This window comes from Aplysia californica, unplaced genomic scaffold (assembly GCF_000002075.1).
Source record: "Aplysia californica isolate F4 #8 unplaced genomic scaffold, AplCal3.0 scaffold01305, whole genome shotgun sequence".
Classification (NCBI taxonomy): domain Eukaryota; kingdom Metazoa; phylum Mollusca; class Gastropoda; order Aplysiida; family Aplysiidae; genus Aplysia; species Aplysia californica.
This window is the reverse complement of record NW_004798575.1, coordinates 54,293-74,858: the sequence shown is the minus strand read 5'-3', so window position 1 is coordinate 74,858 and position 20,566 is coordinate 54,293. Positions and strand designations below refer to the sequence as shown.

Sequence of the window (20,566 nt, the reverse complement as noted above, 5' to 3'; positions counted from 1 at the left end):
TTAGGGGCTGTTTCTGCCGATCCGAAATACCATATTCTATTTCGTCATTGACTGCAGCTTGCTGAGCTTAGGGGCTGTTTCAGTCATCGCCATAGCGGCTCAAAATGATCACTGGTTTCATCAGAAATTATCACGGCCAATCTTCATCTATCCATGTTCAAAAGGCAGCAGCTTTGCTATTCTTAGGTGCTGTATCTGCCAACCGTAAATGCCACATATTTTATTTCCTCATTGACTGCAGCTTGCTGAGCTTAGGTGCTGTTTCAGTCATCGGCATACTGGCTCAAAATGTCCAAAAGATAACTGCATTTTAAGTACTTGCACAATGATATTAGCTGATATAGTTTACTAGTGGCACAACTTACTGGCAGCAGCTAGATAACTTTAGGTGCTGTTTCTGCCAGGAACAATCTTTTGACTGCAGCTTGTTCACTTTAGGGGCTGTTTCAGTCAACCATCCTACGCTACACCGACCTACTCACAAAAGTAACAGACTATTTTTTTAAATATCTGTGGTTTGGAAAATCAATCAAGAAGAAAACCAAACGAACGAAATTCAATTTCGAATCTTCAAACGGACAACTCAAAAGAATTCTTCTGCAACGTTTTCAACTCCGAACATAAAGCGGAGAAAATCTCAAAGTGCAAATTTCAGCGAACTTCAAAAACGCTGCTCAAACAGATAAAGGAGAAAAGTTCAACACAAAAAGGAAATTGAACGTTTTCAACTCCGAACATAAAGCGGAGAAAATCTGAAAGAGAAAATTTCAGCGAACTTCAAAAACGCTGCTCAAACAGGTAAAGGAGTTCAAAACAAAGGAAAATGAAACCAACAAACATTTGAAATGTTCAAAAATTTTTAAAAAGTACAACAATAAAACCACAACCATCAGTCCTCACCATGATGGTTATAATTGTCTCAGAGATAGCCACATTTCTTTTCCTTACATAGTACTTTTCTCACAAATGATCACTGACAATTTTCATCTATCGATGTTCATGGCCAATCTTCATCTATTTCGGTTTTATAGGCAGCAGCTTTGCTATTCTTAGGTGCTGTTTCTGCCAACCGTAAATGCCAGATTCTATTTCCTCACTGACTGCAGCTTGCTGAGCTTAGGGGCTGTTTCAGTCATCGCCATAGTGGCTCAAAATGATCACTGGTTTCATCAGAAATTATCATGCCAATCTTCATCTATTTCGGTTTTATAGGCAGCAGCTTTGCTATTCTTAGGTGCTGTTTCTGCCAACCGTAAATGCCAGATTCTATTTCCTCACTGACTGCAGCTTGCTGAGCTTAGGGGCTGTTTCAGTCATCGCCATAGCGGCTCAAAATGATCACTGGTTTCATCAGAAATTATCACGGCCAATCTTCATCTATCCATGTTCAAAAGGCAGCAGCTTTGCTATTCTTAGGTGCTGTATCTGCCAACCGTAAATGCCACATATTTTATTTCCTCATTGACTGCAGCTTGCTGAGCTTAGGTGCTGTTTCAGTCATCGGCATACTGGCTCAAAATGTCCAAAAGATAACTGCATTTTAAGTACTTGCACAATGATATTAGCTGATATAGTTTACTAGTGGCACAACTTACTGGCAGCAGCTAGATAACTTTAGGTGCTGTTTCTGCCAGGAACAATCTTTTGACTGCAGCTTGTTCACTTTAGGGGCTGTTTCAGTCAACCATCCTACGCTACACCGACCTACTCACAAAAGTAACAGACTATTTTTTTAAATATCTGTGGTTTGGAAAATCAATCAAGAAGAAAACCAAACGAACGAAATTCAATTTCGAATCTTCAAACGGACAACTCAAAAGAATTCTTCTGCAACGTTTTCAACTCCGAACATAAAGCGGAGAAAATCTCAAAGTGCAAATTTCAGCGAACTTCAAAAACGCTGCTCAAACAGATAAAGGAGAAAAGTTCAACACAAAAAGGAAATTGAACGTTTTCAACTCCGAACATAAAGCGGAGAAAATCTGAAAGAGAAAATTTCAGCGAACTTCAAAAACGCTGCTCAAACAGGTAAAGGAGTTCAAAACAAAGGAAAATGAAACCAACAAACATTTGAAATGTTCAAAAATTTTTAAAAAGTACAACAATAAAACCACAACCATCAGTCCTCACCATGATGGTTATAATTGTCTCAGAGATAGCCACATTTCTTTTCCTTACATAGTACTTTTCTCACAAATGATCACTGACAATTTTCATCTATCGATGTTCATGGCCAATCTTCATCTATTTCGGTTTTATAGGCAGCAGCTTTGCTATTCTTAGGTGCTGTTTCTGCCAACCGTAAATGCCAGATTCTATTTCCTCACTGACTGCAGCTTGCTGAGCTTAGGGGCTGTTTCAGTCAGGTCATCGCCATAGTGGCGCAAATGTTGAAAAGATAACTGCATTTTAAGTACCCGCACTGTATTGGCTTCAATAGTTATTGGCAGCAGCTCGATAACCTTATGTGCTGTTTCTGCCACTTAGGACTCGCAACAAGGATATACTCTGAGACAATTGAAAACGGGCCAAAGAAGGCAAAAAACATTGCAATTCCCACCATCTCTGTTGGCTGGTCCTACATGACTCCATGCTCTTCCACAATGCATCTCTTCAAACTGGATGTACTCTGAGAAATTTTTCAAAAGGAGAAAACTAATGCTCTATCCCAAAACAGGAAGTCTTTGCAGCTTGATTTCCATGCTTTGGCCACACCTCGCTCAATTTTCATGTTCAGAATTAAGAACCAGGTTTTCATGGGGTACGATTCTTGTCGAAAAATACAAAATCAGAAGGAAGGTTCCATACGCTAAAGAAATTAAAATATTCCCACTACAATGCTTGACTAAAATACTAAACACATCCGTAACAACCACTTGTCAAAGACAATGGAACATGAAATGGTCTCAAAATATATGCATTTCCTTTAATTCAGCGACAAGTCTAATTTTCTCCATTCTCCCTCATAACTTATTTCCCCTTTCACATACATAAATTATTCACTTCAAAAGCAAAGAAGACTAACAAAATTGCAAATTCTTACTTTTTCACTTGGCTGGTCCTACATGACTCGAGGCTCTTCCAGAATACATCTCTTGAAACGGGATGTACTCTGAAAAACAATAGAATTTCAGTCTTACTCACAGAGCAGAATTAACAACCAAGTTTTCATGAAGTACAGTGCTCGTGGAAAAAATACCAGTTCACAACCTCTGGACGGTATGAACAACAAAATGAAACATTTCCAGATTTACAATAGAACGGTTGCATTTCCACCGTGACGGGCGGTCTTTCTAAAACTCTCTTACTATCACACTTCCCACCCTAACCTCAGCCCAAGTTCCCTCTCGGACATCCACTCAAAACAAACAAACCTTAACGGTCTGTTAGAAGTGCCCTGGTCTGGCTCCTCCGCCGCTGGTCCTCTGCCCAGGCCGGAGGGTAGGGGGAAGTGCTGAACGTCCTCTCCAGAAAGACACTTGCTAGTCTCAGGTGCTGGTTCTGACAACTGTCACGCCCTGTGATGATAATACTTCAAAATGTCTACAAGAATGTCGCACATGTTTCATTCACATAGTACTGCCTTCAATGGTTTCATCAAAAATTATCAAGGGCAATCATCATCTATTGTGGCTCTACAGGCAGCAGCTTGATATTCTTAGGGGCTGTTTCTGCCGATCCGAAATACCATATTCTATTTCGTCATTGACTGCAGCTTGCTGAGCTTAGGGGCTGTTTCAGTCATCGCCATAGCGGCTCAAAATGATCACTGGTTTCATCAGAAATTATCACGGCCAATCTTCATCTATCCATGTTCAAAAGGCAGCAGCTTTGCTATTCTTAGGTGCTGTATCTGCCAACCGTAAATGCCACATTTTTTATTTCCTCATTGACTGCAGCTTGCTGAGCTTAGGTGCTGTTTCAGTCATCGGCATACTGGCTCAAAATGTCCAAAAGATAACTGCATTTTAAGTACTTGCACAATGATATTAGCTGATATAGTTTACTAGTGGCACAACTTACTGGCAGCAGCTAGATAACTTTAGGTGCTGTTTCTGCCAGGAACAATCTTTTGACTGCAGCTTGTTCACTTTAGGGGCTGTTTCAGTCAACCATCCTACGCTACACCGACCTACTCACAAAAGTAACAGACTATTTTTTTAAATATCTGTGGTTTGGAAAATCAATCAAGAAGAAAACCAAACGAACGAAATTCAATTTCGAATCTTCAAACGGACAACTCAAAAGAATTCTTCTGCAACGTTTTCAACTCCGAACATAAAGCGGAGAAAATCTGAAAGAGAAAATTTCAGCGAACTTCAAAAACGCTGCTCAAACAGGTAAAGGAGTTCAAAACAAAGGAAAATGAAAACAAACATTTGAAATGTTCAAAATTTTTTTTAAAAGAACAACAATAAAACCACAACCATCAGTCCTCACCATGATGGTTATAATTGTCTCAGAGATAGCCACATTTTTTTTCCTTACATAGTACTTTTCTCAGAAATGATCACTGACAATTTTCATCTATCGATGTTCAAAAGGCAGCAGCTTGCTATTCTTAAGGGCTGTTTCTGCCGATCTGAAATACCATATTCTATTTCCTCACTGACTGCAGCTTGCTGAGTTTAGAGGCTGTTTCAGTCATCGCCATAGTGGCTCAAAATGATCACTGGCTTCATCAGAAATTATCATGGCCAATCTTCATCTATTTCGGTTTTATAGGCAGCAGCTTTGCTATTCTTAGGTGCTGTTTCTGCCAACCGTAAATGCCAGATTCTATTTCCTCACTGACTGCAGCTTGCTGAGCTTAGGGGCTGTTTCAGTCATCGCCATAGTGGCTCAAAATGATCACTGGTTTCATCAGAAATTATCATGGCCAATCTTCATCTAGTTCGGTTTTATAGGCAGCAGCTTTGCTATTCTTAGGTGCTGTTTCTGCCAACCGTAAATGCCAGATTCTATTTCCTCACTGACTGCAGCTTGCTGAGCTTAGGGGCTGTTTCAGTCATCGCCATAGCGGCTCAAAATGATCACTGGTTTCATCAGAAATTATCACGGCCAATCTTCATCTATCCATGTTCAAAAGGCAGCAGCTTTGCTATTCTTAGGTGCTGTATCTGCCAACCGTAAATGCCACATATTTTATTTCCTCATTGACTGCAGCTTGCTGAGCTTAGGTGCTGTTTCAGTCATCGGCATACTGGCTCAAAATGTCCAAAAGATAACTGCATTTTAAGTACTTGCACAATGATATTAGCTGATATAGTTTACTAGTGGCACAACTTACTGGCAGCAGCTAGATAACTTTAGGTGCTGTTTCTGCCAGGAACAATCTTTTGACTGCAGCTTGTTCACTTTAGGGGCTGTTTCAGTCAACCATCCTACGCTACACCGACCTACTCACAAAAGTAACAGACTATTTTTTTAAATATCTGTGGTTTGGAAAATCAATCAAGAAGAAAACCAAACGAACGAAATTCAATTTCGAATCTTCAAACGGACAACTCAAAAGAATTCTTCTGCAACGTTTTCAACTCCGAACATAAAGCGGAGAAAATCTGAAAGAGAAAATTTCAGCGAACTTCAAAAACGCTGCTCAAACAGGTAAAGGAGTTCAAAACAAAGGAAAATGAAAACAAACATTTGAAATGTTCAAAATTTTTTTTAAAAGAACAACAATAAAACCACAACCATCAGTCCTCACCATGATGGTTATAATTGTCTCAGAGATAGCCACATTTTTTTTCCTTACATAGTACTTTTCTCAGAAATGATCACTGACAATTTTCATCTATCGATGTTCAAAAGGCAGCAGCTTGCTATTCTTAAGGGCTGTTTCTGCCGATCTGAAATACCATATTCTATTTCCTCACTGACTGCAGCTTGCTGAGTTTAGAGGCTGTTTCAGTCATCGCCATAGTGGCTCAAAATGATCACTGGCTTCATCAGAAATTATCATGCCAATCTTCATCTATTTCGGTTTTATAGGCAGCAGCTTTGCTATTCTTAGGTGCTGTTTCTGCCAACCGTAAATGCCAGATTCTATTTCCTCACTGACTGCAGCTTGCTGAGCTTAGGGGCTGTTTCAGTCAGGTCATCGCCATAGTGGCGCAAATGTTGAAAAGATAACTGCATTTTAAGTACCCGCACTGTATTGGCTTCAATAGTTATTGGCAGCAGCTCGATAACCTTATGTGCTGTTTCTGCCACTTAGGACTCGCAACAAGGATATACTCTGAGACAATTGAAAACGGGCCAAAGAAGGCAAAAAACATTGCAATTCCCACCATCTCTGTTGGCTGGTCCTACATGACTCCATGCTCTTCCACAATGCATCTCTTCAAACTGGATGTACTCTGAGAAATTTTTCAAAAGGAGAAAACTAATGCTCTATCCCAAAACAGGAAGTCTTTGCAGCTTGATTTCCATGCTTTGGCCACACCTCGCTCAATTTTCATGTTCAGAATTAAGAACCAGGTTTTCATGGGGTACGATTCTTGTCGAAAAATACAAAATCAGAAGGAAGGTTCCATACGCTAAAGAAATTAAAATATTCCCACTACAATGCTTGACTAAAATACTAAACACATCCGTAACAACCACTTGTCAAAGACAATGGAACATGAAATGGTCTCAAAATATATGCATTTCCTTTAATTCAGCGACAAGTCTAATTTTCTCCATTCTCCCTCATAACTTATTTCCCCTTTCACATACATAAATTATTCACTTCAAAAGCAAAGAAGACTAACAAAATTGCAAATTCTTACTTTTTCACTTGGCTGGTCCTACATGACTCGAGGCTCTTCCAGAATACATCTCTTGAAACGGGATGTACTCTGAAAAACAATAGAATTTCAGTCTTACTCACAGAGCAGAATTAACAACCAAGTTTTCATGAAGTACAGTGCTCGTGGAAAAAATACCAGTTCACAACCTCTGGACGGTATGAACAACAAAATGAAACATTTCCAGATTTACAATAGAACGGTTGCATTTCCACCGTGACGGGCGGTCTTTCTAAAACTCTCTTACTATCACACTTCCCACCCTAACCTCAGCCCAAGTTCCCTCTCGGACATCCACTCAAAACAAACAAACCTTAACGGTCTGTTAGAAGTGCCCTGGTCTGGCTCCTCCGCCGCTGGTCCTCTGCCCAGGCCGGAGGGTAGGGGGAAGTGCTGAACGTCCTCTCCAGAAAGACACTTGCTAGTCTCAGGTGCTGGTTCTGACAACTGTCACGCCCTGTGATGATAATACTTCAAAATGTCTACAAGAATGTCGCACATGTTTCATTCACATAGTACTGCCTTCAATGGTTTCATCAAAAATTATCAAGGGCAATCATCATCTATTGTGGCTCTACAGGCAGCAGCTTGATATTCTTAGGGGCTGTTTCTGCCGATCCGAAATACCATATTCTATTTCCTCATTGACTGCAGCTTGCTGAGCTTAGGGGCTGTTTCAGTCATCGCCATAGCGGCTCAAAATGATCACTGGTTTCATCAGAAATTATCACGGCCAATCTTCATCTATCCATGTTCAAAAGGCAGCAGCTTTGCTATTCTTAGGTGCTGTATCTGCCAACCGTAAATGCCACATATTTTATTTCCTCATTGACTGCAGCTTGCTGAGCTTAGGTGCTGTTTCAGTCATCGGCATACTGGCTCAAAATGTCCAAAAGATAACTGCATTTTAAGTACTTGCACAATGATATTAGCTGATATAGTTTACTAGTGGCACAACTTACTGGCAGCAGCTAGATAACTTTAGGTGCTGTTTCTGCCAGGAACAATCTTTTGACTGCAGCTTGTTCACTTTAGGGGCTGTTTCAGTCAACCATCCTACGCTACACCGACCTACTCACAAAAGTAACAGACTATTTTTTTAAATATCTGTGGTTTGGAAAATCAATCAAGAAGAAAACCAAACGAACGAAATTCAATTTCGAATCTTCAAACGGACAACTCAAAAGAATTCTTCTGCAACGTTTTCAACTCCGAACATAAAGCGGAGAAAATCTGAAAGAGAAAATTTCAGCGAACTTCAAAAACGCTGCTCAAACAGGTAAAGGAGTTCAAAACAAAGGAAAATGAAAACAAACATTTGAAATGTTCAAAATTTTTTTTAAAAGAACAACAATAAAACCACAACCATCAGTCCTCACCATGATGGTTATAATTGTCTCAGAGATAGCCACATTTCTTTTCCTTACATAGTACTTTTCTCACAAATGATCACTGACAATTTTCATCTATCGATGTTCATGGCCAATCTTCATCTATTTCGGTTTTATAGGCAGCAGCTTTGCTATTCTTAGGTGCTGTTTCTGCCAACCGTAAATGCCAGATTCTATTTCCTCACTGACTGCAGCTTGCTGAGCTTAGGGGCTGTTTCAGTCATCGCCATAGCGGCTCAAAATGATCACTGGTTTCATCAGAAATTATCACGGCCAATCTTCATCTATCCATGTTCAAAAGGCAGCAGCTTTGCTATTCTTAGGTGCTGTATCTGCCAACCGTAAATGCCACATATTTTATTTCCTCATTGACTGCAGCTTGCTGAGCTTAGGTGCTGTTTCAGTCATCGGCATACTGGCTCAAAATGTCCAAAAGATAACTGCATTTTAAGTACTTGCACAATGATATTAGCTGATATAGTTTACTAGTGGCACAACTTACTGGCAGCAGCTAGATAACTTTAGGTGCTGTTTCTGCCAGGAACAATCTTTTGACTGCAGCTTGTTCACTTTAGGGGCTGTTTCAGTCAACCATCCTACGCTACACCGACCTACTCACAAAAGTAACAGACTATTTTTTTAAATATCTGTGGTTTGGAAAATCAATCAAGAAGAAAACCAAACGAACGAAATTCAATTTCGAATCTTCAAACGGACAACTCAAAAGAATTCTTCTGCAACGTTTTCAACTCCGAACATAAAGCGGAGAAAATCTGAAAGAGAAAATTTCAGCGAACTTCAAAAACGCTGCTCAAACAGGTAAAGGAGTTCAAAACAAAGGAAAATGAAAACAAACATTTGAAATGTTCAAAATTTTTTTTAAAAGAACAACAATAAAACCACAACCATCAGTCCTCACCATGATGGTTATAATTGTCTCAGAGATAGCCACATTTTTTTTCCTTACATAGTACTTTTCTCAGAAATGATCACTGACAATTTTCATCTATCGATGTTCAAAAGGCAGCAGCTTGCTATTCTTAAGGGCTGTTTCTGCCGATCTGAAATACCATATTCTATTTCCTCACTGACTGCAGCTTGCTGAGTTTAGAGGCTGTTTCAGTCATCGCCATAGTGGCTCAAAATGATCACTGGCTTCAGAAATTATCATGGCCAATCTTCATCTATTTCGGTTTTATAGGCAGCAGCTTTGCTATTCTTAGGTGCTGTTTCTGCCAACCGTAAATGCCAGATTCTATTTCCTCACTGACTGCAGCTTGCTGAGCTTAGGGGCTGTTTCAGTCATCGCCATAGTGGCTCAAAATGATCACTGGCTTCATCAGAAATTATCATGGCCAATCTTCATCTATTTCGGTTTTATAGGCAGCAGCTTTGCTATTCTTAGGTGCTGTTTCTGCCAACCGTAAATGCCAGATTCTATTTCCTCACTGACTGCAGCTTGCTGAGCTTAGGGGCTGTTTCAGTCATCGCCATAGCGGCTCAAAATGATCACTGGTTTCATCAGAAATTATCACGGCCAATCTTCATCTATCCATGTTCAAAAGGCAGCAGCTTTGCTATTCTTAGGTGCTGTATCTGCCAACCGTAAATGCCACATATTTTATTTCCTCATTGACTGCAGCTTGCTGAGCTTAGGTGCTGTTTCAGTCATCGGCATACTGGCTCAAAATGTCCAAAAGATAACTGCATTTTAAGTACTTGCACAATGATATTAGCTGATATAGTTTACTAGTGGCACAACTTACTGGCAGCAGCTAGATAACTTTAGGTGCTGTTTCTGCCAGGAACAATCTTTTGACTGCAGCTTGTTCACTTTAGGGGCTGTTTCAGTCAACCATCCTACGCTACACCGACCTACTCACAAAAGTAACAGACTATTTTTTTAAATATCTGTGGTTTGGAAAATCAATCAAGAAGAAAACCAAACGAACGAAATTCAATTTCGAATCTTCAAACGGACAACTCAAAAGAATTCTTCTGCAACGTTTTCAACTCCGAACATAAAGCGGAGAAAATCTCAAAGTGCAAATTTCAGCGAACTTCAAAAACGCTGCTCAAACAGATAAAGGAGAAAAGTTCAACACAAAAAGGAAATTGAACGTTTTCAACTCCGAACATAAAGCGGAGAAAATCTGAAAGAGAAAATTTCAGCGAACTTCAAAAACGCTGCTCAAACAGGTAAAGGAGTTCAAAACAAAGGAAAATGAAACCAACAAACATTTGAAATGTTCAAAAATTTTAAAAAACAACAACAATAAAACCACAACCATCAGTCCTCACCATGATGGTTATAATTGTCTCAGAGATAGCCACATTTCTTTTCCTTACATAGTACTTTTCTCACAAATGATCACTGACAATTTTCATCTATCGATGTTCATGGCCAATCTTCATCTATTTCGGTTTTATAGGCAGCAGCTTTGCTATTCTTAGGTGCTGTTTCTGCCAACCGTAAATGCCAGATTCTATTTCCTCACTGACTGCAGCTTGCTGAGCTTAGGGGCTGTTTCAGTCAGGTCATCGCCATAGTGGCGCAAATGTTGAAAAGATAACTGCATTTTAAGTACCCGCACTGTATTGGCTTCAATAGTTATTGGCAGCAGCTCGATAACCTTATGTGCTGTTTCTGCCACTTAGGACTCGCAACAAGGATATACTCTGAGACAATTGAAAACGGGCCAAAGAAGGCAAAAAACACTGCAATTCCCACCATCTCTGTTGGCTGGTCCTACATGACTCCATGCTCTTCCACAATGCATCTCTTCAAACTGGATGTACTCTGAGAAATTTTTCAAAAGGAGAAAACTAATGCTCTATCCCAAAACAGGAAGTCTTTGCAGCTTGATTTCCATGCTTTGGCCACACCTCGCTCAATTTTCATGTTCAGAATTAAGAACCAGGTTTTCATTGGGTACGATTCTTGTCGAAAAATACAAAATCAGAAGGAAGGTTCCATACGCTAAAGAAATTAAAATATTCCCACTACAATGCTTGACTAAAATACTAAACACATCCGTAACAACCACTTGTCAAAGACAATGGAACATGAAATGGTCTCAAAATATATGCATTTCCTTTAATTCAGCGACAAGTCTAATTTTCTCCATTCTCCCTCATAACTTATTTCCCCTTTCACATACATAAATTATTCACTTCAAAAGCAAAGAAGACTAACAAAATTGCAAATTCTTACTTTTTCACTTGGCTGGTCCTACATGACTCGAGGCTCTTCCAGAATACATCTCTTGAAACGGGATGTACTCTGAAAAACAATAGAATTTCAGTCTTACTCACAGAGCAGAATTAACAACCAAGTTTTCATGAAGTACAGTGCTCGTGGAAAAAATACCAGTTCACAACCTCTGGACGGTATGAACAACAAAATGAAACATTTCCAGATTTACAATAGAACGGTTGCATTTCCACCGTGACGGGCGGTCTTTCTAAAACTCTCTTACTATCACACTTCCCACCCTAACCTCAGCCCAAGTTCCCTCTCGGACATCCACTCAAAACAAACAAACCTTAACGGTCTGTTAGAAGTGCCCTGGTCTGGCTCCTCCGCCGCTGGTCCTCTGCCCAGGCCGGAGGGTAGGGGGAAGTGCTGAACGTCCTCTCCAGAAAGACACTTGCTAGTCTCAGGTGCTGGTTCTGACAACTGTCACGCCCTGTGATGATAATACTTCAAAATGTCTACAAGAATGTCGCACATGTTTCATTCACATAGTACTGCCTTCAATGGTTTCATCAAAAATTATCAAGGGCAATCATCATCTATTGTGGCTCTACAGGCAGCAGCTTGATATTCTTAGGGGCTGTTTCTGCCGATCCGAAATACCATATTCTATTTCCTCATTGACTGCAGCTTGCTGAGCTTAGGGGCTGTTTCAGTCATCGCCATAGTGGCTCAAAATGATCACTGGCTTCATCAGAAATTATCATGGCCAATCTTCATCTATTTCGGTTTTATAGGCAGCAGCTTTGCTATTCTTAGGTGCTGTTTCTGCCAACCGTAAATGCCAGATTCTATTTCCTCACTGACTGCAGCTTGCTGAGCTTAGGGGCTGTTTCAGTCATCGCCATAGCGGCTCAAAATGATCACTGGTTTCATCAGAAATTATCACGGCCAATCTTCATCTATCCATGTTCAAAAGGCAGCAGCTTTGCTATTCTTAGGTGCTGTATCTGCCAACCGTAAATGCCACATATTTTATTTCCTCATTGACTGCAGCTTGCTGAGCTTAGGTGCTGTTTCAGTCATCGGCATACTGGCTCAAAATGTCCAAAAGATAACTGCATTTTAAGTACTTGCACAATGATATTAGCTGATATAGTTTACTAGTGGCACAACTTACTGGCAGCAGCTAGATAACTTTAGGTGCTGTTTCTGCCAGGAACAATCTTTTGACTGCAGCTTGTTCACTTTAGGGGCTGTTTCAGTCAACCATCCTACGCTACACCGACCTACTCACAAAAGTAACAGACTATTTTTTTAAATATCTGTGGTTTGGAAAATCAATCAAGAAGAAAACCAAACGAACGAAATTCAATTTCGAATCTTCAAACGGACAACTCAAAAGAATTCTTCTGCAACGTTTTCAACTCCGAACATAAAGCGGAGAAAATCTCAAAGTGCAAATTTCAGCGAACTTCAAAAACGCTGCTCAAACAGATAAAGGAGAAAAGTTCAACACAAAAAGGAAATTGAACGTTTTCAACTCCGAACATAAAGCGGAGAAAATCTGAAAGAGAAAATTTCAGCGAACTTCAAAAACGCTGCTCAAACAGGTAAAGGAGTTCAAAACAAAGGAAAATGAAACCAACAAACATTTGAAATGTTCAAAAATATAAAAAAAACAACAACAATAAAACCACAACCATCAGTCTCACCATGATGGTTATAATTGTCTCAGAGATAGCCACATTTCTTTTCCTTACATAGTACTTTTCTCACAAATGATCACTGACAATTTTCATCTATCGATGTTCATGGCCAATCTTCATCTATTTCGGTTTTATAGGCAGCAGCTTTGCTATTCTTAGGTGCTGTTTCTGCCAACCGTAAATGCCAGATTCTATTTCCTCACTGACTGCAGCTTGCTGAGCTTAGGGGCTGTTTCAGTCATCGCCATAGTGGCTCAAAATGATCACTGGTTTCATCAGAAATTATCATGGCCAATCTTCATCTAGTTCGGTTTTATAGGCAGCAGCTTTGCTATTCTTAGGTGCTGTTTCTGCCAACCGTAAATGCCAGATTCTATTTCCTCACTGACTGCAGCTTGCTGAGCTTAGGGGCTGTTTCAGTCATCGCCATAGCGGCTCAAAATGATCACTGGTTTCATCAGAAATTATCACGGCCAATCTTCATCTATCCATGTTCAAAAGGCAGCAGCTTTGCTATTCTTAGGTGCTGTATCTGCCAACCGTAAATGCCACATATTTTATTTCCTCATTGACTGCAGCTTGCTGAGCTTAGGTGCTGTTTCAGTCATCGGCATACTGGCTCAAAATGTCCAAAAGATAACTGCATTTTAAGTACTTGCACAATGATATTAGCTGATATAGTTTACTAGTGGCACAACTTACTGGCAGCAGCTAGATAACTTTAGGTGCTGTTTCTGCCAGGAACAATCTTTTGACTGCAGCTTGTTCACTTTAGGGGCTGTTTCAGTCAACCATCCTACGCTACACCGACCTACTCACAAAAGTAACAGACTATTTTTTTAAATATCTGTGGTTTGGAAAATCAATCAAGAAGAAAACCAAACGAACGAAATTCAATTTCGAATCTTCAAACGGACAACTCAAAAGAATTCTTCTGCAACGTTTTCAACTCCGAACATAAAGCGGAGAAAATCTCAAAGTGCAAATTTCAGCGAACTTCAAAAACGCTGCTCAAACAGATAAAGGAGAAAAGTTCAACACAAAAAGGAAATTGAACGTTTTCAACTCCGAACATAAAGCGGAGAAAATCTGAAAGAGAAAATTTCAGCGAACTTCAAAAACGCTGCTCAAACAGGTAAAGGAGTTCAAAACAAAGGAAAATGAAACCAACAAACATTTGAAATGTTCAAAAATATAAAAAAAACAACAACAATAAAACCACAACCATCAGTCTCACCATGATGGTTATAATTGTCTCAGAGATAGCCACATTTCTTTTCCTTACATAGTACTTTTCTCACAAATGATCACTGACAATTTTCATCTATCGATGTTCATGGCCAATCTTCATCTATTTCGGTTTTATAGGCAGCAGCTTTGCTATTCTTAGGTGCTGTTTCTGCCAACCGTAAATGCCAGATTCTATTTCCTCACTGACTGCAGCTTGCTGAGCTTAGGGGCTGTTTCAGTCAGGTCATCGCCATAGTGGCGCAAATGTTGAAAAGATAACTGCATTTTAAGTACCCGCACTGTATTGGCTTCAATAGTTATTGGCAGCAGCTCGATAACCTTATGTGCTGTTTCTGCCACTTAGGACTCGCAACAAGGATATACTCTGAGACAATTGAAAACGGGCCAAAGAAGGCAAAAAACATTGCAATTCCCACCATCTCTGTTGGCTGGTCCTACATGACTCCATGCTCTTCCACAATGCATCTCTTCAAACTGGATGTACTCTGAGAAATTTTTCAAAAGGAGAAAACTAATGCTCTATCCCAAAACAGGAAGTCTTTGCAGCTTGATTTCCATGCTTTGGCCACACCTCGCTCAATTTTCATGTTCAGAATTAAGAACCAGGTTTTCATGGGGTACGATTCTTGTCGAAAAATACAAAATCAGAAGGAAGGTTCCATACGCTAAAGAAATTAAAATATTCCCACTACAATGCTTGACTAAAATACTAAACACATCCGTAACAACCACTTGTCAAAGACAATGGAACATGAAATGGTCTCAAAATATATGCATTTCCTTTAATTCAGCGACAAGTCTAATTTTCTCCATTCTCCCTCATAACTTATTTCCCCTTTCACATACATAAATTATTCACTTCAAAAGCAAAGAAGACTAACAAAATTGCAAATTCTTACTTTTTCACTTGGCTGGTCCTACATGACTCGAGGCTCTTCCAGAATACATCTCTTGAAACGGGATGTACTCTGAAAAACAATAGAATTTCAGTCTTACTCACAGAGCAGAATTAACAACCAAGTTTTCATGAAGTACAGTGCTCGTGGAAAAAATACCAGTTCACAACCTCTGGACGGTATGAACAACAAAATGAAACATTTCCAGATTTACAATAGAACGGTTGCATTTCCACCGTGACGGGCGGTCTTTCTAAAACTCTCTTACTATCACACTTCCCACCCTAACCTCAGCCCAAGTTCCCTCTCGGACATCCACTCAAAACAAACAAACCTTAACGGTCTGTTAGAAGTGCCCTGGTCTGGCTCCTCCGCCGCTGGTCCTCTGCCCAGGCCGGAGGGTAGGGGGAAGTGCTGAACGTCCTCTCCAGAAAGACACTTGCTAGTCTCAGGTGCTGGTTCTGACAACTGTCACGCCCTGTGATGATAATACTTCAAAATGTCTACAAGAATGTCGCACATGTTTCATTCACATAGTACTGCCTTCAATGGTTTCATCAAAAATTATCAAGGGCAATCATCATCTATTGTGGCTCTACAGGCAGCAGCTTGATATTCTTAGGGGCTGTTTCTGCCGATCCGAAATACCATATTCTATTTCCTCATTGACTGCAGCTTGCTGAGCTTAGGGGCTGTTTCAGTCATCGCCATAGTGGCTCAAAATGATCACTGGCTTCATCAGAAATTATCATGGCCAATCTTCATCTATTTCGGTTTTATAGGCAGCAGCTTTGCTATTCTTAGGTGCTGTTTCTGCCAACCGTAAATGCCAGATTCTATTTCCTCACTGACTGCAGCTTGCTGAGCTTAGGGGCTGTTTCAGTCATCGCCATAGCGGCTCAAAATGATCACTGGTTTCATCAGAAATTATCACGGCCAATCTTCATCTATCCATGTTCAAAAGGCAGCAGCTTTGCTATTCTTAGGTGCTGTATCTGCCAACCGTAAATGCCACATATTTTATTTCCTCATTGACTGCAGCTTGCTGAGCTTAGGTGCTGTTTCAGTCATCGGCATACTGGCTCAAAATGTCCAAAAGATAACTGCATTTTAAGTACTTGCACAATGATATTAGCTGATATAGTTTACTAGTGGCACAACTTACTGGCAGCAGCTAGATAACTTTAGGTGCTGTTTCTGCCAGGAACAATCTTTTGACTGCAGCTTGTTCACTTTAGGGGCTGTTTCAGTCAACCATCCTACGCTACACCGACCTACTCACAAAAGTAACAGACTATTTTTTTAAATATCTGTGGTTTGGAAAATCAATCAAGAAGAAAACCAAACGAACGAAATTCAATTTCGAATCTTCAAACGGACAACTCAAAAAGAATTCTTCTGCAACGTTTTCAACTCCGAACATAAAGCGGAGAAAATCTCAAAGTGCAAATTTCAGCGAACTTCAAAAACGCTGCTCAAACAGATAAAGGAGAAAAGTTCAACACAAAAAGGAAATTGAACGTTTTCAACTCCGAACATAAAGCGGAGAAAATCTGAAAGAGAAAATTTCAGCGAACTTCAAAAACGCTGCTCAAACAGGTAAAGGAGTTCAAAACAAAGGAAAATGAAACCAACAAACATTTGAAATGTTCAAAAATATAAAAAAAACAACAACAATAAAACCACAACCATCAGTCTCACCATGATGGTTATAATTGTCTCAGAGATAGCCACATTTCTTTTCCTTACATAGTACTTTTCTCACAAATGATCACTGACAATTTTCATCTATCGATGTTCATGGCCAATCTTCATCTATTTCGGTTTTATAGGCAGCAGCTTTGCTATTCTTAGGTGCTGTTTCTGCCAACCGTAAATGCCAGATTCTATTTCCTCACTGACTGCAGCTTGCTGAGCTTAGGGGCTGTTTCAGTCATCGCCATAGTGGCTCAAAATGATCACTGGCTTCATCAGAAATTATCATGGCCAATCTTCATCTATTTCGGTTTTATAGGCAGCAGCTTTGCTATTCTTAGGTGCTGTTTCTGCCAACCGTAAATGCCAGATTCTATTTCCTCACTGACTGCAGCTTGCTGAGCTTAGGGGCTGTTTCAGTCATCGCCATAGTGGCTCAAAATGATCACTGGTTTCATCAGAAATTATCATGGCCAATCTTCATCTAGTTCGGTTTTATAGGCAGCAGCTTTGCTATTCTTAGGTGCTGTTTCTGCCAACCGTAAATGCCAGATTCTATTTCCTCACTGACTGCAGCTTGCTGAGCTTAGGGGCTGTTTCAGTCATCGCCATAGTGGCTCAAAATGATCACTGGTTTCATCAGAAATTATCATGGCCAATCTTCATCTAGTTCGGTTTTATAGGCAGCAGCTTTGCTATTCTTAGGTGCTGTTTCTGCCAACCGTAAATGCCAGATTCTATTTCCTCACTGACTGCAGCTTGCTGAGCTTAGGGGCTGTTTCAGTCATCGCCATAGCGGCTCAAAATGATCACTGGTTTCATCAGAAATTATCACGGCCAATCTTCATCTATCCATGTTCAAAAGGCAGCAGCTTTGCTATTCTTAGGTGCTGTATCTGCCAACCGTAAATGCCACATATTTTATTTCCTCATTGACTGCAGCTTGCTGAGCTTAGGTGCTGTTTCAGTCATCGGCATACTGGCTCAAAATGTCCAAAAGATAACTGCATTTTAAGTACTTGCACAATGATATTAGCTGATATAGTTTACTAGTGGCACAACTTACTGGCAGCAGCTAGATAACTTTAGGTGCTGTTTCTGCCAGGAACAATCTTTTGACTGCAGCTTGTTCACTTTAGGGGCTGTTTCAGTCAACCATCCTACGCTACACCGACCTACTCACAAAAGTAACAGACTATTTTTTTAAATATCTGTGGTTTGGAAAATCAATCAAGAAGAAAACCAAACGAACGAAATTCAATTTCGAATCTTCAAACGGACAACTCAAAAGAATTCTTCTGCAACGTTTTCAACTCCGAACATAAAGCGGAGAAAATCTCAAAGTGCAAATTTCAGCGAACTTCAAAAACGCTGCTCAAACAGATAAAGGAGAAAAGTTCAACACAAAAAGGAAATTGAACGTTTTCAACTCCGAACATAAAGCGGAGAAAATCTGAAAGAGAAAATTTCAGCGAACTTCAAAAACGCTGCTCAAACAGGTAAAGGAGTTCAAAACAAAGGAAAATGAAACCAACAAACATTTGAAATGTTCAAAAATTTTAAAAAACAACAACAATAAAACCACAACCATCAGTCCTCACCATGATGGTTATAATTGTCTCAGAGATAGCCACATTTCTTTTCCTTACATAGTACTTTTCTCACAAATGATCACTGACAATTTTCATCTATCGATGTTCATGGCCAATCTTCATCTATTTCGGTTTTATAGGCAGCAGCTTTGCTATTCTTAGGTGCTGTTTCTGCCAACCGTAAATGCCAGATTCTATTTCCTCACTGACTGCAGCTTGCTGAGCTTAGGGGCTGTTTCAGTCAGGTCATCGCCATAGTGGCGCAAATGTTGAAAAGATAACTGCATTTTAAGTACCCGCACTGTATTGGCTTCAATAGTTATTGGCAGCAGCTCGATAACCTTATGTGCTGTTTCTGCCACTTAGGACTCGCAACAAGGATATACTCTGAGACAATTGAAAACGGGCCAAAGAAGGCAAAAAACATTGCAATTCCCACCATCTCTGTTGGCTGGTCCTACATGACTCCATGCTCTTCCACAATGCATCTCTTCAAACTGGATGTACTCTGAGAAATTTTTCAAAAGGAGAAAACTAATGCTCTATCCCAAAACAGGAAGTCTTTGCAGCTTGATTTCCATGCTTTGGCCACACCTCGCTCAATTTTCATGTTCAGAATTAAGAACCAGGTTTTCATGGGGTATGATTCTTGTCGAAAAATACAAAATCAGAAGGAAGGTTCCATACGCTAAAGAAATTAAAATATTCCCACTACAATGCTTGACTAAAATACTAAACACATCCGTAACAACCACTTGTCAAAGACAATGGAACATGAAATGGTCTCAAAATATATGCATTTCCTTTAATTCAGCGACAAGTCTAATTTTCTCCATTCTCCCTCATAACTTATTTCCCCTTTCACATACATAAATTATTCACTTCAAAAGCAAAGAAGACTAACAAAATTGCAAATTCTTACTTTTTCACTTGGCTGGTCCTACATGACTCGAGGCTCTTCCAGAATACATCTCTTGAAACGGGATGTACTCTGAAAAACAATAGAATTTCAGTCTTACTCACAGAGCAGAATTAACAACCAAGTTTTCATGAAGTACAGTGCTCGTGGAAAAAATACCAGTTCACAACCTCTGGACGGTATGAACAACAAAATGAAACATTTCCAGATTTACAATAGAACGGTTGCATTTCCACCGTGACGGGCGGTCTTTCTAAAACTCTCTTACTATCACACTTCCCACCCTAACCTCAGCCCAAGTTCCCTCTCGGACATCCACTCAAAACAAACAAACCTTAACGGTCTGTTAGAAGTGCCCTGGTCTGGCTCCTCCGCCGCTGGTCCTCTGCCCAGGCCGGAGGGTAGGGGGAAGTGCTGAACGTCCTCTCCAGAAAGACACTTGCTAGTCTCAGGTGCTGGTTCTGACAACTGTCACGCCCTGTGATGATAATACTTCAAAATGTCTACAAGAATGTCGCACATGTTTCATTCACATAGTACTGCCTTCAATGGTTTCATCAAAAATTATCAAGGGCAATCATCATCTATTGTGGCTCTACAGGCAGCAGCTTGATATTCTTAGGGGCTGTTTCTGCCGATCCGAAATACCATATTCTATTTCCTCATTGACTGCAGCTTGCTGAGCTTAGGGGCTGTTTCAGTCATCGCCATAGCGGCTCAAAATGATCACTGGTTTCATCAGAAATTATCACGGCCAATCTTCATCTATCCATGTTCAAAAGGCAGCAGCTTTGCTATTCTTAGGTGCTGTATCTGCCAACCGTAAATGCCACATATTTTATTTCCTCATTGACTGCAGCTTGCTGAGCTTAGGTGCTGTTTCAGTCATCGGCATACTGGCTCAAAATGTCCAAAAGATAACTGCATTTTAAGTACTTGCACAATGATATTAGCTGATATAGTTTACTAGTGGCACAACTTACTGGCAGCAGCTAGATAACTTTAGGTGCTGTTTCTGCCAGGAACAATCTTTTGACTGCAGCTTGTTCACTTTAGGGGCTGTTTCAGTCAACCATCCTACGCTACACCGACCTACTCACAAAAGTAACAGACTATTTTTTTAAAT

The 20,566-nt window shown here is 40.1% G+C and overlaps 1 long non-coding RNA gene across 12 annotated transcripts in view; it reads right to left on the bottom strand.

Annotated features, from left to right (window-relative positions):
• Positions 1-20,566, bottom strand: part of LOC101857996 — a 49,522-nt gene that overhangs the window by 2,378 nt on the left and 26,578 nt on the right. For 7 of the 12 annotated variants that reach the window (XR_004859387.1, XR_004859396.1, XR_004859388.1 and 4 more), the window contains 10 exons: positions 19,775-19,918; positions 19,444-19,512; positions 15,569-15,712; positions 15,238-15,306; positions 11,728-11,871; positions 11,397-11,465; positions 7,105-7,248; positions 6,774-6,842; positions 3,375-3,518; positions 3,044-3,112 (listed from right to left, as the gene is read on the bottom strand). This is a non-coding gene — a long non-coding RNA (uncharacterized LOC101857996). Of the gene's footprint in view, positions 1-2,560; positions 2,630-3,043; positions 3,113-3,374; positions 3,519-5,877; positions 6,360-6,773; positions 6,843-7,104; positions 7,249-10,913; positions 10,983-11,396; positions 11,466-11,727; positions 11,872-14,754; positions 14,824-15,237; positions 15,307-15,568; positions 15,713-18,960; positions 19,030-19,443; positions 19,513-19,774; positions 19,919-20,566 lie in introns of those variants that run through there. The other 5 variants (XR_004859392.1, XR_004859393.1, XR_004859394.1 and 2 more) reach the window with 5 other exon arrangements.